The sequence below is a fragment of the Oryctolagus cuniculus genome, chromosome X (assembly GCF_051225735.1).
Source record: "Oryctolagus cuniculus isolate XC-2025 breed Fujian yellow rabbit chromosome X, ASM5122573v1, whole genome shotgun sequence".
NCBI classification, from domain to species: Eukaryota; Metazoa; Chordata; class Mammalia; order Lagomorpha; family Leporidae; genus Oryctolagus; species Oryctolagus cuniculus.
Window position 1 is genome coordinate 49,306,159 of NC_142888.1, and position 16,851 is coordinate 49,323,009.

The following is a 16,851-nucleotide window of genomic DNA, read 5'->3' on the forward strand; positions in this document are numbered from 1 at the left end:
TCTCCCAAATGGGTACAGGGGCCCAAAGACTTCGGCCATCTTCCACTGCTTTCCCAGGCCATAGCAGAGAGCTGGGTCAGAAGAGGAGCAGCTGGGACTAGTACCGGTGCCCATATGGGATGCTGGCACTGCATGCAGCAGCTTTACCTGTTGCACTGGCCCCCGCTGTAAGACTTTTTAAGATGCTTTTTATTAAGTTGCAGCAATTTCCCTCTATTCTAAATTGCTGAGAGTTTTGTTTTTATAAATGAATGTTGGACTTCATCAGTTGTCTTTTCTTTCTCAATTGAAAGGATAATATGGTTTTGCTGATTATGGTGGATTTCATTGATTTAACTTTTTTTAATTTATGTTATTTATCTGGAAGGGGGAGGGGAGAGAGAGAGAGAGAGAGAGCAAGCTCCCATCTTCTGGTTCTCTTTCTCTGCCCACAGCATCTGGGACTGGGCCAGGCTAAATCTAGGAGCTAAGAATTCAATCCAGGTCTCCCCCAAGTGGGTAGCAGGGACCCTTGTGCTTGAGCCATCGCCTGATATGTCCCAGGATGTGCAATAGCAGGAAGCTGGTATTTGGAGCAGATCCAGGACTTGAACCCAGGCACTAATGTAGGCATCTCAAGTAGCATCTTAACTGATGTGCTTAACACCTGCCTCCATATTAATTGATTTTTGTATGTTAAATAAGCTCTCTGCATGCCTGAAATAAATATAATTTGGTCATAATATATACTTTTTAAAATATTGTATTTAATTTGCAAATATTTGAGTGAAGATTTGATGTCCAAGTTTATGAGCAAATAGTATTCTTTTTGTGTTGTTTTGTCTAGCCCTGGCCTCCTAAAATGAGTTGAGAAGTATTATTACCTCCTTTATTTTTTCTGGGAGATATTTAGCAAAGTTTATATTATTCTTTTTTTTAATTTTAATGAAATCCAATATATATTTTCTTTAGCTGTGTGTGCTTTTGTCACATATAAGACAATATTGCCAAATCTGAGGTCATAAATATTTACTCCTATCTTTAATTTTTTTAAAGATTAATTTATTTATTTGAAAGTCAAAGTTACACAGAGAGAGGAGAGGCAGAGAGAGAGTCTTACATCTGCTGGTTCACTCCCCAATTGGCCGCAAGGGCCAGAGCTGCACCAGTCTGAAGCCAGGAGCTTCCTCTGGATCTTCCCGTGGCTGTACAGGGGCCCAAGGACTTGGGCCATGTTCTACTGCTTTCCCAAACCATAGCAGAGAGCTGGATCAGAAGTGGAGCAGCCAGGACTCAAATCCATGCCCACATGGGATGCCAGCACTTCAGGCAGCAGCTTTACCTGCTATGCCACAGCACCGGCCCCTGACTTTTGAGACTTTTATAGTTTTGGCTCTTAAATTTAGTTCTTTGATACTTTTTGAGTTTTATATAAAGAACAATTTTCATTTATTTCATATATACCAATTTAGGAGCATTCTTTGGTAGAATCTGGCCAGTGAATCCAGTTGAACTTGAAGATTTTTCTCAAAAGCTTTTAAGTTACAATTTGAATGTTTTTCATGGTAATGGGACTATTCAGATGATTTCATCTTGATTGAGCATCGTAATTTGTGTTTTTTGAGGAATTTGTCCACTTTTCAGTTACTCAATTTATGAGCATAAGTTATACTTAGTATTTTTATTATCTTTTTAATGGCTTTAGGACCTATAGGTACACTGTTTCATTCATGATATTCATAATTAATGATATTTTTCAGTCTCACTAGAGTTTTGTCAAATTTACCACTTTTTCCAAAGAGTTGGTTTTTATTTTATTGCTTTTTTGTTTTGTTTTTCTATTTTCAAGATTATTTATTTTTGCTATTATCTTTATTTCCTTCCTTCTGCTTGGTCCAGGTCTATTTTGCTTTTTCCTCTTCTTTCTTGAGCTAAGAACTTAGGTTATTTAAGACTTTTTATTATTTCTGATGACAGTACTTGAATATTTGACCTGTCAGCACTTAGCAGTTTTACTATGTTTTGTCTACCTTTTCATTAAATTCTGTTTTTTAATTTCCTTTGATACTTCCTATGTGACTCATGAATCATTTAGAAGTGTGTTATTTTTTATTTTTCTATGCTTAGAAATTTTTTATTATCTATTATTGATTTCCAGTTTTGTTACATTATGATCAGATAACATATTCTGTTTGATTTCAGCTCCTTCTATTTTTTCTTTTTTTTTTTTTAAGATTTTATTTATTTATTTGGGAGGTAGAGTTACAGACAATAAGAGGGAGAGACAGAGAGAAAGGTCTTCCATCTGCTGGTTCACACCTGAAATGGCTGCAATGGCAGGAGCCAGGATCCAGGAGCTTCTTCCGGGTCTCCCATGCAGATGCAGGGGCCCACGCGCTTGGGCCACCTTCTACTGCTTTCCCAGGCCATAGCAGAGAGCTGGATCAGATGAGCAGCAGCCGGGACTAGAACTAGTGCCTGTATGAGATGCCAGCACCACAGGCAAAGGATTAACTTATTGCGCCACAGCAATGGCCCTCTATTTTTACTAGAGAGAGAGAAACAAGTGCTCCTATCTACTGGTTCACTCCCCAAATGCCTACACTGGCCCCAGGTACTCAAATGTGGGATGCAGGCATCTTACCAGGCATCTTAACTACTTAGCTAAATGTCTGCCCCTCCAATCTTTTAACTTTATTGAGGTTTGTTTTATGTGCCAGGACATGGCCTGTCTTACTGACTATTCTATTAACACTTGAAAAAAAAGTGTATTCTTTTATTAATCAGAGTATACTATGTATGACAATTAGATCCTTTTGTTCTGAGTTTCTATATCCTTGTTAATTTTCCGACCTTTAGTTTTATTATTTCTGAAGACAGAGTATCGAAGTCCCAAACTGTAATTATGGAGTTGTTTATTTCTACGTCAGTTCTATCAGTTTTGTTTCATGTGTGTTGAGGCTCAGTTGTTTGCTGTATACACATTTAGGTGGAGTGATCCTTTATCTTTATATAATGACCCTGCTTGTGGTATTATCTTTGCTCTGACATCTTCTTTAATATTGATACAGTCACTATTTCTTCTTTTTAGAATAGTGTTTATATGGTATCTTTTTGAATCATTTTACTTTCACCTTCCTTATATTGTTGAGTAAGAAGTATATTTCTTGTAATGAACATATGCTTGGGTTGTTTATTTTTATCTACTGTCCCAATCTCTGTCTTTCATTTGGTATCCCTAGACCATTTGCAATTAAGGTAATTGCATATAAGCACACATGCACAGACACACATGTGCAAAGACACTTCAGAAAGTTCATGGAAAGTGGAATTAAGAGAGAATTATTTTGGTGCAATATATTTTGAAATCCATATATACAAGGGGTGCTTAAAAAGTCCATGAAAATGTATATTATGAAAATCTGTTTTTAAAAAGATTTATTTGAAATGATGAATCACGGATGAAGAGAGAGAGAGAGAAACAGAAGAAGAGATATTCCATCAGCTGGCTCACTTCCCAAATGGCCTCAATAGCCAGGACTTGTCCATGCTGAAGCCAGGAGCCAGGAACTCCACCTGGATGCACTAGCAGGGAGCTGGATCGAAAGTAGAGTAGCACTGGACTCGAACCTGCATTCTGATGTGGGATGCTGGCTTCACAAGCAGTGGCCCTTTTTCTCACTTCTAACTACCAATATATTGAGTATCAAATGGTGTTACAATGTTTAAGTTATCAAATAAGATTTCATGAGAAAACAGGATAGTGTATTGTAGGTACCTGTATTTCTGCAGTTTTCTTGTTTGTTTCTTTTTACATCCTGATGCTCCAAGATTCCTTTCTTTATCATTACCTATTGTTTAAAAAAGATTTTTTTTTTATTTGAGAGAGAGAGAAAAGGAAGGGAAGAAGGGGCATCTTCCTTCTACTGGCTCACTTCCGAAATGGCTGCAAAGGCCAAGATAGGGCCAGGCTGAAGCCAGAGGCCAGGCATTCCATCTGGGTCTCCCATGTGGGTAGCAGGGGCCCAAGCGCTTGAGCCATCTTTCATGCTTTTCCAGGCCCTTGAACCCTTGCTCATATGAGATACTGACATTGCAGGTGGCAGCTTAACCCATTGCACCACAATGCCAGCCCCTTTCGTTAACTTTGTGTTTGAAGCAACATCCCTTACCCAGGGTTTTTTTTTTTTTTCCTTTAGTTTTCTTTCATCTGAAAATGTGTTTCTTCCCCTTCACTCCCGACAAAGTTTTACCAGATGTAGAATCCATGGTTGACAGTTGTTTTCTTTCAGTACTTGAAAAACGTTTTGTCACTTTATACCATACTTCACACGGTTCCAGAATAGAATTCCCTAGCCTTTTGAATCTGTGCTCTCCTGCAGGCAATGTCCATTTCTTCCAAGAGGATTTTTTTTTGGCTTTTAGTTTTTCTAATTTTAATTATAATGTGTCCTAGCACAAATTTCTTTAAGTTTTTCTTGTTTGGATATCACTCAGTTTTCTGTATGTTTCTTTTACCAGATTTGGGGAGATTTCAACCAGTGTTTCTTTGAATACTCCTTCAGTCTCACATCCTTTCAATATCTGTTTCTGGGATTCCAATGGTATGAATATTGGATCTTTTATTATTGTCTCATAGTTACCTGAGGCTCTGTTCATGATTTTTTTCAGTCTATGCTTTCTCTGTTGTTCAGATTGGGTGAAATCTACTGTTTTGTTCATAAGTATTCTGACTGTATCATTTGTCATCTCCATTGTACTACTGAGTCTTCTAGCAACCTTTTTTTTTTTTGAAAAATTTCTGTTATTATATTTTCCAGTTTTGTAGCTTTCATTTGGTTCTTTTTTTATCACTTCTATTTCTTTGCTGAGGTCTTTATTTTTCATTTGTTTCAAGAGATTTATAGTTGATGTTGAAGCATTTTTAATATCATAGCTGTTGTAAAATCTTGTTAAATAATTCCAATATCTGATTCATCAAAATGTTGACCCCATTTGATTGTCTTTTTACTTTCAAGTTGTTATTTTCTTATTTCTTGGCATGCTGGGTGATTTTTTAAAATTTTATCATGGAGTTTTGTCTATCATGTTAAGAGACTCTAGATCTTCCTTATCTTTTGTTTTAGCAGACAGTGACCTTGTTTAGGTGTAGCATGTAAGTTGTGGTCTACATTTGTGGATTGTGGTTCCAATGGCAATTTAATTTTCATAGGCTTTGTGGTGCTTTTTTAATTTGCTCAGCTTGTCTAGTGCTGCTGGTGCTCCCAACTGGTTCTGTACATGGTGCCTAACAGTGCAGAAGGAAATATACTTAGCTTCTTTGAGAAGAAGGAAATATACTCCTTCTTCCCTGGAAGATGGAGGGGCATGGTGGCATTCTCCACTAGTGTTCCCTACACTGTTCAGCCCAGTGTTTCTAGGCAGGGGAGGAGAGCCTTGGATCTCTGAGAAGCTTCTAAGAACCAGGCTGCTTCTTCTGACTCAAGTCCCATCTCTGGTTCCATCTTCCTTCCCAGTGTCTTTGGGTGGAGGTGAAGAGTTTTGAGTCCATGGGGACAAAGAGGCTTCCCAGACCAGGCCGCTTGCTATAGCTAGTTGTCTCCTATAAGCTCTGACTTGCGAGCCTCAGTATCTCTGGGTGGTTAACAGAAGTTTCACGCATGGTGGAGAAAGAGTACTTCCCATGGCTGCTATTTCAGACTGGGCTTCCAATTGATCCTCTGTTAAGGTAACTCCCAGGGAGCTCACCCAATGTATTCAGAGGACTTGCAAATGATTAAGAAGAGAAATGGACAAACCTGGGCTTACTTTTGTTGCTAGGGGTGGTAGATTCCAAAACAGCAAGTCTTGTATGATATTTCTCTGTGCAGTGGATGGATGTAAGGTATCTTGTTACTCTGCTGTTCTTCCAGTCCCAGACCAGCTCATCTTTTTCTTATCATCCTGCACTGTTTTCCTTTGGTTGTCTCTTGTGTCATTTCAGGTTTTATGGTTGTGTTTAGCTAGGAGAAGCATAGAAAAACAGCATCCTGCTTAGACCAGAAGTCTTTTTAATAATGTGTTCTATAATACTTGCCTGGAATTGAGATTCCATTCACCAGCTAACAGACATGACTTTCTTCTTTTTGAAAGTCTGGAGTGCCTTTTCCTTTCTTCAGACTCCTGCCTGTGCCTGTTTGTCATAGTTCTGATTAGAGAGTAGTTTAGAAATCTTTGTCCTAGGTCTTTCCAGCTTCCTAGAATTTATTCTGGGATAAGTGTTTCTTGATCTCTCCTTGAGTCTCTGCTTTCAATTTCCTTATACTGTTCTTTGTTGTGTATTTTTTGTTCTTCTAATTTTTCCTAAGAGAGGACACATGGAAATAAAGTAGGAATTGGATTTTTTTTTCTTTTTCTTCATCACTGAACATTACATTTTTGTTATTAATTGCAATTTGAAATTCTTTTGCTATTCTCAGAATATATCTGTTTCTAAGACTCAAGTTATTCTGAACATTGGCCTCTTTGCTATTTTGCAGGGACATGCCACCCTTTTGTAGCCATCATTGCTTATGTCTACTTCACTACATCAGCAGAGCTATATATACTAACATGAGAGTCAGTCTTACATTTGAATCTCATCTCTACTTCTAGGTGTGTGGTTACTTAACCTCTGAGATTCCATTTCTTCATCTGTAAAATGGAAAAACAATACTAGTACTAATAGGACTAACTTCATAGGGTTGTTAGGAGGACTAAATGAGATATTATACATTAAGCATGAGGCATGATTTTTTTTACACAGAATATGCACTTAATAAGTGCCATTACTATTGTTTGATGTTTTCAAATTCTGAGGTTATAGAAATATTTTTACAGTGGTCTCTTTTGATACCTGTCTTTTTCTCCTTTGTGATTGTATAGTGAAAAGTTCATTTTTGAGAGCCTTCCAGTCAGCTTATGTAAATTAAAGTTCTCAGGGAAGGAGATTGCATATCTTTTAAATTGTGAAATTTCACCTAATTTAATTGCAACTGACTTTCTTAATGCAGTGCTGGTGATGGTCCTCTTACTGAGTAGTAAATGCAAATATTTCACAGCTCTGTCTCCATGCAATTGATGTGTAGGTGTTAAATTAGCCTTTCTGGTTAACCATCCATAAATATTTCAAAATACATACCTTGTGTGGGTACCCAGCTTGCTTCTACATGCAACAAAATTTTTGCTTGTTAGACATTTCACATTATCATATGTCCTACTTGTATTTATTGCTTTATTTTAAACTAAGTCTGTGATTGTAGTATATCAGCATACTTCTCTGGTGAAAAATGAAGTTTTTCAGACATTAATCTTGAACACTCTGAACAGGAATCATATGTAATTTTGTGTTTTGTACAGTGCCCAACCCACTGTCATTCAGGTGTTTATCACTAATTATTGTGCCTAAAATGATGTAGCAATTGTATGAGGGTAAGCAAATTGACATCATTATGAGTATATTCTAACTAACCTGTTTCTTCCAGTATGTTTTTCCTCTAAGTTTGAGTTGGTAATCTTTTTAATCTTGGTAAATTCTTTAGGTTTCATGTTTGATAGCTATAATTCTGGATCCTCCCAAAACTATCTTAATTAGAGGCATGTTGGAATGTGTTTGAAATTTTTCTGCTGTAGTTCAGTTACTTCTGGGAAGTATTATGTAATCTTAAGGATGCATGTTTTCTTCAGAGATTTAACCTTTCCTGCTATTTTCCAACCTTTTTTTTTTCTCCAGTTTTTTTAAGCTCTCTACTTAAGCTGAGGACAGGAATACAAATCCGAATTATTGTTATTTTGAGATATTTAGAACTAAGATATTGTTAACTCTAACCTTCAAATGTTATAGATTGTTTTTGAGGATCAGCTCTGTTGTTATGGCCATATTATAGCTCGGATAATTTAGATTCCTTTATCAGAAATCTACTTGAATTGGCACAGTGTAGTGTTTTCCTTCTTGCTGATGTGATATGGTAGTGTTCGGTGGTATGCAGTGGCTAGGTACTTTGCTTTCTCTATGATGTTTCATTGGTGCATTGATTTCCAGATATACTTTGCTTGTATGCTTGTAAAATGTTCTGAGTCCTCCGGAAAAATAAGGGATTGGTCAGCAGTGGTTGCATGTACTTTAAGTTCCACTATAGAAGTGTAACCTCCTAACAGAAATACAGATAAAAGGGACTGAATACTTGAGCCTGAATCCTTGGCTCTTCTGTAAGCTTTCCTGGCCAACTGCTATTTCCTTGTCTCTTTCCTTTCCCAATCTACAACTTTGCTTTTTTTTTTTTCCCCCCCCTGGTTTCCCTTTTGGAGGACCCTCTTCCTTAGACTGCTTCCAGATTTCACCATGTGTCTGGAATGCCCTCTCCTTTGTCTGCCAAACCTTTTTCTCCTGCTGTCAGCTTGATAAAGCTAAAAATCTCACCTCCTCATTAAACTCTGCTGACCTGATGTCACAGAAGTGACAGCTCCCTGAGGCATAGATCATGTAAACACTTCTCCCTGTCAGTTTATGTAGATGTTCATTGTTTTATCCTGCTGTCTCAGTATCTTTGTGGGATGGTTGTCTGTGTTGTCTGGCATCATAGATTTTTTAAGTGTACAAAAGGGATAAATCCCATCAGACATACTGGATATTCAGTTTTACAAGTAAGTAGCCATTGAATAGATCGCTCTTTGATGGCAGTGTCATTACAGGAAACATGGACAAATTACCTTTGTGAAAAATTAGAACTCTTGCTGCGTGTTGAACTTTCTAACTCAGATACTCAATACTTAAATTCTAGGCCACACAGTATCTGCTAGTGTTTTAGAAGTTTGATTTCCCTCTCCTATAAACTAGTCAGAAGAATAAAAGTCTTGATTTCATCACTTAGTAATCTTTGCATGATAATGCTGCCTTTGAGTTTATAAGCCATCAGCTGGAGAAGTCTTAAATTTTTGTTGAATTCTCCACAAATATGACCAAACCATATGTTGGACTTTTACCTCTGGGAATGCCGTTATTCATCAGCTACTTGAACAAAAACTATTAGGACAAAACCATCCACAATCAGAACTCTGCCTGTATTTTCTCCTTCCTAAAATTTTCTTATAGATTTATTTATTTGAAAGGCAGAATGAGAGAGAGAGAGAGAGAGAGAGAGAGAGAGAGAGAGAGAGAGAAATCTTCCATTTTTTTTGTTCTCTCCTCAAATGCCTACAACAGCCAAGGCTAGGTCAGGCTGAAGCCAAGAGGCAGAAACTCCATCTAGATCTCCCACATGCATGACAGGAACCCAAGTACTAGGCCATTATTCACTGCCTTCCTAGGTACATTAGCGGGAAGCCAAATTGAAAGCAGTGTAGCCAGGACTCAAACCGGCATATTCCAATATGAGATGCAGGCATCCCAAGCAGCAGCTTAACCCACTGTTTCACAATAGTTGCCCTCCATTTCCGCCTTTATGTCCTACCACACCTATCACTCATCAATCTCCAGCAGTACCAAACTAATAGTAATTCCCCATGTTGACTGCTACACCTTTACACACAAAATGTTATCCCCTCTTGAAGTACATATTTCTTGAACACCTTATTCATCTGGCGTATTTTAATCTGTGAGCACTGTGGGGAGCAACCGGACTAGACTGAGTTACTGGAATTAAGACTTATTCTATGCATCTGCTCTCCCACAATATGGCGCTGGGAGAGAAGTAAACAGCTTCCGCACAGCTGCCTCCAGTTCAACTAATAAACTGTAGGACTTGCTATTGATTGGAGGAGAGCAGCGTACTCGGCGTGTGGGCAGCCGAGTTAGGATTGGCGGAGGAGGACTATAAAGGAGGAGAGAGACGGCATGCACCAGGAACATCTAAGGGGAACATCTAAGGGGAACGCCTGTGCAGCCCCCGAGAGAGCCGGCCGGCGGTGTGCCGCTCCCCTGCGGAAGTGGGGAATGTGGCCAGGGGGAACTGCCCTTCCATGGAGGTGGAAGGGACAGTAGCCAACCCGGGAAGAACCAGCAGCAAACCCGGGAAGGGCCGAGCAGACCAAAGAACAGCGCAGGGTCCTGTGTCGTTCCTCCACGAAGAGGGGGAGCGACATAATGGTGCCGTGACTCGGATATGAAGCCTAGGCAGGACTTAGTGTCGTTCCTCCATGAAGAGGGGGAGCGACAAGCACCTTTTTACCCTTGCATCAGACAAAGATAGTTATTTCCATTTCTATTCTCTTATGTGACTTCTCTAGTTATATCTCTAGTTTTAAGTACATAAGCATTGTATTTTCACCATTTATGTTGTGGTTCCACCCCCACCCATTCCACTGTGAACTTTTTAAAGACAGAAACTGGTTTTTCTCAGCATCTCATAGAGTTATTAATATATACCATCTGTTTAGTATATGTTGGAATGATTGAATGAACTAACGATGGGAATGTCAATGGGATTAGAAGCCATGGATGTGAGGACTTATGCACCTGACTTTGCCAGACTAACTGGTATCACACCAACCATACCCCAGGAAGAAGTAGGAAACCTGAATAAAATTACAAAATATCTGCTCAAAAGCATCATGGAGTTATCACAGCAACAAGGAATCAAAATCCCAGAGAGAAAGGAGATGTAAGGGGTATTGGGAAAGAGACTGAGAAACTGAATTGAAAGTGGTAACTGAGAGACTGAGAATATAAGCGAAGTTGTTAGCATTCCTTCAGTGCTAAAGAAACAAATACTGGAGTTCATAAATACCCTAATAAGATGAATTTGAGAGTCCACGATGCCAGAAAAAGAAAGTACAATGAATTGGGTGTCATACATTTTACAGTATTTTCCCTTGGGACATTTGCTGATTTATTTAAGTGGTACAGGACAAAGAAGTTGAGAAGTTAAGCAGAAAGTGGTAGACACAAAGCTCAGTAGCTAGGCAGACCTCTCAGCAATTTCACAATGCTGTAGAGACAGAAATTAGAGTTCAGAGCCTGCCAAAGAGGAGGGACCCTGGTAATTACCCCAGGTTTTCAGTTGGGATCCCCAAAGGGCTAAACTCTAGGAGTAAAGATGAACCAGAAAAATACCTTTCCTCACAAAGACTAAAGCACAGCTTTGAATCAGCTCAATCTTAGGCAGGATTAAGGTGATCTGTCCTTCACCACCTGCCAGAAGCAAATGTAAATCTTCTCTGGAGGAAGATGATATCATCCAGGGCTCCTCTGACTTTTATTATACAATGTCTGGCATTCTATCAAAAATTACTATGCTTACCAAGTGTATTAGTTTGTGAAGGCTACCTTAACAAAGTACCACAGACTGAGTGGCTTAAACAACAATTGTTCTAGAGGATGAAAAGTCTGAGATCAAGGCACCAGCAGATTTGGAATTTGGCTTACTTAACAATTCATAGATGATCATCCTCCTGCTGTACCTCATGTGGCAGAAGGGGAAAAGGAGATATCTGGAGTTTGTTTTATAAGGGCACTAATACCATTCATGTGGACTCTGCCCTATGACCTATTTATTTCCCCCAAGGTCCTCACCTCCTAATATCATCACATGGAGGTTTGGATTGCAACATAATATGAATTTTGGGAGGACACAAGCATTCAGTCTATAGAAAGATGAAAGAAAGCAAATTATGGAACTGAAAATTAAAACAACTAACATTAAACATGATAGATGAGCTTAACAGCAGATTTTATCTACAGCACAAGAGAAGATTGCACTTCAGGGATCAAATGTGGCATGGCAAAAATATCTGGATGTGGGACAAGAGGAGGGGATGGAAGGACTGATTCAACTGTCAAAGTTTCCAAGAAGAGGGATAATAATGAGAGTTTTAAAACAGGGAAATTGTATAAATTAACTATTGACAGATAGTTGGCAGCTGGAAGAACGGACTGGAGAGAGGTGAGAGGAAAGAGAAAAGTGAGGAGGCTAGTGCAATAGCCTGAGAGAGAAATGATCTATGGCAGTAGCAGTGGGATGTATGCAAGAGACATAACAGAAATAGTAGATAGAACACATGTCTACCCCTCAGTGTAGAGGTTTCCACACGTAAATAAATGGATTGTTTGTATCCATTATTTTCTTCTTAGTAAATTCCACAAATGGAGTGCCCCCGTTGAGTGGGGTGAGGATTTAATAAGGGAAGAGCATCTAAGAACATGTATAAACCAAGCAAAATGAATCCAGCTGGGTGCAAATTGATGCAGAGATGCTTGGCATTTGGTGAAGTGATTAACTGGATCTAGGTGAATGTCTTTGGATGACTATTTCATGGCCTTTCTTCTTAAGTCTCCATCACATTTCTTTGTCTTTTTTTTTAAGATTTCCTTATTTGAAAGGTAGAGTTACAGACAGAGAGAGGGAGACAAAGAGAAAGAGAGGTCTTCCATACACTGGTTCACTCCCCAAATGGCCAAAATGGCCGGAGCTGAGCCAATCTGAAGCCAGGAGCCAAGAACTTCTTCTGGGTCTCCCACAGAGGTTCAGGGGCCAAGCACTTGGGCCATCTTCCCCTGCTTTCGCAGGCCATCAGCTGAGAGCTGTAGTGGAAGAGGGGCAGCCGGGACATGAACTGGTCCCCATATGGGATGCCAGTGCTGCAGGCAAAGGCTTAGTCTGATGCACCACAGAACTGGCCCCCACATTTCCTTCTTTTTACTCCCACTTCCATGTTTCTTTTTCACTGAGAAAAGAAAGAGGAATCAGTAGTGAAACTTCAAAAGGTCCTACTCCCATACCTACTTACCTACCTGCATCTGTCTCTATTTTTTCTGTCTTCTCTTCCATAATTATACATGAACTGGCTGAACTTTTATCCAAAGCCAGTATTTCCTCCTGTGTATTAGATTCCATCCCCTGGCACCTATAAGAGGACATTCCTCTAAAAAATATAGCCTGGTTCTTTTCTTTCTCCTTCTCTTTTTTAAGAGATTTGTTTTATTTATTTGAAAGATAGAGTTACAGAGAGAGGTAGAGACAGAGAGTGAGGTCTTCCTTCTGCTGGTTCACTCCCCAGATGGCCGCAACAGCCAGAGCTGTGCCAATCCGAAGCCAGGAGCCAGGAGCTTCTTTCAGGTCTCCCACATGGGTACAGAGTCCCAAGGACTTGGGTCATCTTCTACTGCTTTTCCAGGCCATAGCAGAGAGCTGGATTGGAAGAGGAGTAGCCGGGACCAGAACTGGCACCAATGTGGGATGCTGGCACTTCAGGACAAGGCTTTAACTTGCTGTGCCACAGCGCTGGCCCCTCTTTTCTTTCTCTAATACTCCACAGCCAATCCCTTAGCAGTTCTATCAGCTCAGCATTGTAAATCTTTTCACACCGCTTTCTTTGTCTTCACTCTAATATAAGCCACCATCATCTCTGAACCAGATTATTTCAGTATTCTTCTAACTGGTTTCTCTGCTTCCACTCTTATCCCTTATTTCATTGTAATCTCCACAAAGCCACCGTAAAGATCCATTTTTAAAGCATAAGTCAAATGACATCCCTTTTTGCTCCCATTGGCTTCTTTATATTACTGAAAATAAAAGCAGAAGTCTTTAAAATAGCCTACAAACAGCTACCTCTCTGACAACATTTTTTCCATCCATGCATTACTGTTAGTGCCAGCCAAAGTATGTTCTAGACTTGGGATTTTTGCACTTTCTGATCCCTCTGTATAGTGTCGCCTTCCTTTCTCCAAAGATAGGCAGCATATGGTTTGCTTCCTCACTTCTTTTGGTTCTCTCCTTAAGTCACAAATATCCTCCCCAGACCTCCCCACCCTTTGTAGCATATAAAACTCTCTTGCCCACCATCTGTTTAATTTTTTATCCTGCTTTATTTTTGCTCTTATCATTTATCACTGCTTTACCTATGTTCCATTTATGTATTTGTTTATTGTATGTTCTCTCCTTAGAATGAAAAAGCTCTTTGAGGTTGAAAATTTTATTTTGTTATATCTACAGTACCTAGATGTGTTAGATGCTCAATACATATTTCTAGATGAACAAGCAAGTTAATCCATCAGTGGATCCATCCTGGAGGAGATATGTCTTGAAGAAGGTTTTAAGGGCTGTGACTTGGTGGAAAAGAGGAAGAAAGGGCATCGCAGACAGAAGAAGTGTCATTATCAAGACAGGGATGTAAGAATGAGCTCTTGAGATTTGAGGGCAATAAGCATGTTGTCTTACTCCTATGAAATAGCAACCCAGATATGAATGAAAGTGGCAGTATTATCTTCTGCCTGGATTGAGTTTTGGGATCCTGGCTTTGGCCTGGCCCAGAACTGGCTCTTGCAGCCATTTGGAAAGGGAATCAGTGGACGGAAGATTTCTCTGTGTCATTAAAGCCAGGATCCCAGAATTCAATCTGGGTCTCAACATCAGTGGCAGGGAGCAAACTACTTAAACCATTACCTGCTGCTTCCAAAGGTAAGCTGGAATTGGGAGCAGAGCTGGAACTCAGACTCAGGTAGTTTGATATGGGATTCTGGCCTCCCGACTCTTTTTTTTTTTTTTTTTTGACAGAGCTATAGACAGCGAGAGAGCAAGAGACAGAAAGGTCTTCCCTCCACTGGCTCACTCCCAACATGGCCGCTATGGCTGGCGCTGCGCTGATCCAAAGCCAGGAGCCAGGTGCTTCTTCCTGGTCTCCCATGCGGGTGCAGGGGACCAAGCACTTGGGCCATCCTCCACTGCCCTCCCGGACCACAGCAGAGAGCTGGACTGGAAGAGGAGCAACTGGGACCAGAACCTGGCGCCCATATGGGATGCTGGTGCCGCAGGCAGAAGATTAACCAAGTGAGCCACGGCGCTGGCCCCATCCTGACTCTTAAATACTGTGCCAAATGCCTGCCCCAGAAATTTTCTTTGTTGGGAAATTTATAAGTATGCATTCAACTTATTTAATAGAAATAAAATTATTCAGTTTATATATTTCTTCTTCTTTTTAAAGGTTTTATGTATTTGAGAGGCAGAGTTACGGACAGAGAGAGGGAGAGACAGAGAAAGAGAGGTCTTCCATCCTCTGGTTCATTCCCCAAATGGCCACAATGACCAGAGCTGGACTGATCTGAAGCCAGGAGCCAGGAGCTTCTTCTGAGTCTCCCACATAGATACAGGGTCCCAAGGACTTGGGCCATCTTTCACTGCTTTCCCATGCCATCAGTAGGGAGCTGGATCACAAGTGGAGTAGCTGGTACATGAACAGCACCTACTAAGCCACAGCGCTGGCCCCTATCTATTTCTTTTTGAATGAGTTTTGTTGGTTTATATCTTTCAAAGAATGATGTATTTAATGTAAATGTCAAATTTATGTGAATAGAGTTCATAGAATTCCACTTTTTTCTTTTTAATGTCTATAAGACATGTTGTTTAGTCCCACTTTCATTCTTGATATTCATAATTTGTGTCTTTTTTGTCTTTATGATGAAAAATTTATTAATTGAATTGATCTTTTCAAATAATCAGCTTTTGACTTCATTTACGCCTCTCAATTAAAAATAGCCTTTCGTTTTGTTTTCTTAAAGCTTAATTTACTGTTCTTTTCTAGATTCATTAATCTGTGTGATAGATTACTGAATTGAGACCTTCTTTTCTACTATAAGCATTTAATGCTGTAAATTCCCCCTAAGAACTGCAGCTGTTGAATAGGAGTGGTGACAGTGTACAATGTTGTTTTGTTCTTGATCTTAGAGGAAAACCATTAAATCTTTCACCATTAAGTATCATGTGAGCTGTAGATCTTTCCATAGATACTCTTTGTGGGATTGAGGAAGTTTCCTTCTAAAACTAGTTTGTTCAAAGTGTTTGTCAGGACTATATGTTGAATTTTGCCAAGCACTTTTTTTTTAAGGAATTATTTTATTTATTTTGAAAGAGGAGTTACAGAGAGAGAGAGAGAGAGAGAGAGAGAGAGAGAGAGAGAAAGAGAAAGCTTCCATTCCGCTGGTTCACTCCCCAAATGACCACAACAATCAGAGCTGAGCTGATCTGAAGCCAGGAGCCAGGAGCTTCTTCCAGTTCTCCCATGTGGGTGCAGGGGCCCAAAGAGTTGGGCCATCTTCTACCACTTTCTCAGGCCACAGCAGAGAGCTGGATCAGAAGTGGAGCAGCTGAGACTAGAACCAGAGCCCATTTGGGATGCCGGCACTACAGGCTGGGGCTTTAACCCACTGCACCACAGCGCCAGCCCCTGCCATGTGCTTTTATTGTACCTGTTGAAATAATCATCTGCTATCCATTCTTTATTATATTGATATGATGAATTACATTGATTCATTTTGAATATTTTATTGAAGTTTTTTTATCATATTGGTCTTTAATTTTATTTCTTGAAATGTTTCATTTATTTGAGTGGCAGAAAGAGAGAGAGAGAGACAGCAAGAGAAAGTGAGATAGAGCACTCCCATCTGCTGATTCACTCCCCAAGTTCCCACATTGGTGAGGGGAAGTAGGGTAAACCTTGGGGGTGGGGGCAGGAGGCAGGAGGGCAAAGCTGGAAGATAGGAATCAGGATCCTGGAATTCAGTCCAAGTCTCCCATGTAGGTAGCAGAAATCAAATTACTTGAGCCATTACCACTGCCTCCCACGATCTACTCTGAGCAGGAAGATGGAGTCAGGGGTTGAAGCCAGGCATCAAACCCAGGCACTTCAATGTGCGAAGCAAGCATTTTAACTAGCAGCTTAGCTGCTCTTATAATGTTTTGTTTGGATTTGTTATCTTGGTAACACTTACTCTGTTCTGTTATCAGGGTAAAACTTATATATAAAAATTGTGCAGGTGAGCATTGGTGCAGCAGTTAAGATATGACTTGAAACACCTACAGTCCATATTGGAGTGCCTGGGTTTGAGTCCTGGCTCTGCTCCTGATTCTGGTTTCCTTTTAATGT

At 39.9% G+C, this 16,851-nt stretch overlaps 1 protein-coding gene and 1 pseudogene across 4 annotated transcripts in view; both read left to right on the top strand.

Annotated features, from left to right (window-relative positions):
- The window catches only part of EDA (ectodysplasin A), a 358,959-nt gene that overhangs the window by 78,366 nt on the left and 263,742 nt on the right, over nucleotides 1-16,851 (top strand). The window lies entirely within an intron of this gene.
- The window catches only part of LOC103351881 (ubiquitin thioesterase OTUB1 pseudogene), a 45,434-nt pseudogene continuing 38,984 nt past the window's right edge, over nucleotides 10,402-16,851 (top strand).